The sequence below is a fragment of the Sinocyclocheilus grahami genome, unplaced genomic scaffold (genome assembly GCF_001515645.1).
Source record: "Sinocyclocheilus grahami isolate Dianchi unplaced genomic scaffold, SAMN03320097.WGS_v1.1 scaffold18555.1, whole genome shotgun sequence".
NCBI classification, from domain to species: Eukaryota; Metazoa; Chordata; class Actinopteri; order Cypriniformes; family Cyprinidae; genus Sinocyclocheilus; species Sinocyclocheilus grahami.
In genome coordinates this window covers 1-206 of record NW_015517168.1, presented here as the reverse complement: position 1 = coordinate 206, position 206 = coordinate 1, and positions in this window count along the sequence as shown.

Genomic DNA, 206 nt, shown 5'->3' with positions numbered 1-206 from the left:
TTTTTTTTGGTGATGTTCCCCAACATATGTGCTGTACGTGAATTAAATTTTGTGGTGATATCATGAAGTAATCGAAAGTTACAGCATTTGGAACCAAGGTAGCCCTTCTCTTATTTTTTTATTTGAAGTAATGCCTCTCAAGTTTAGTCAAAGCCCCAAACAATTATACTCGTTTTATTCTACTCGATGAGACCTTTCAAATGACA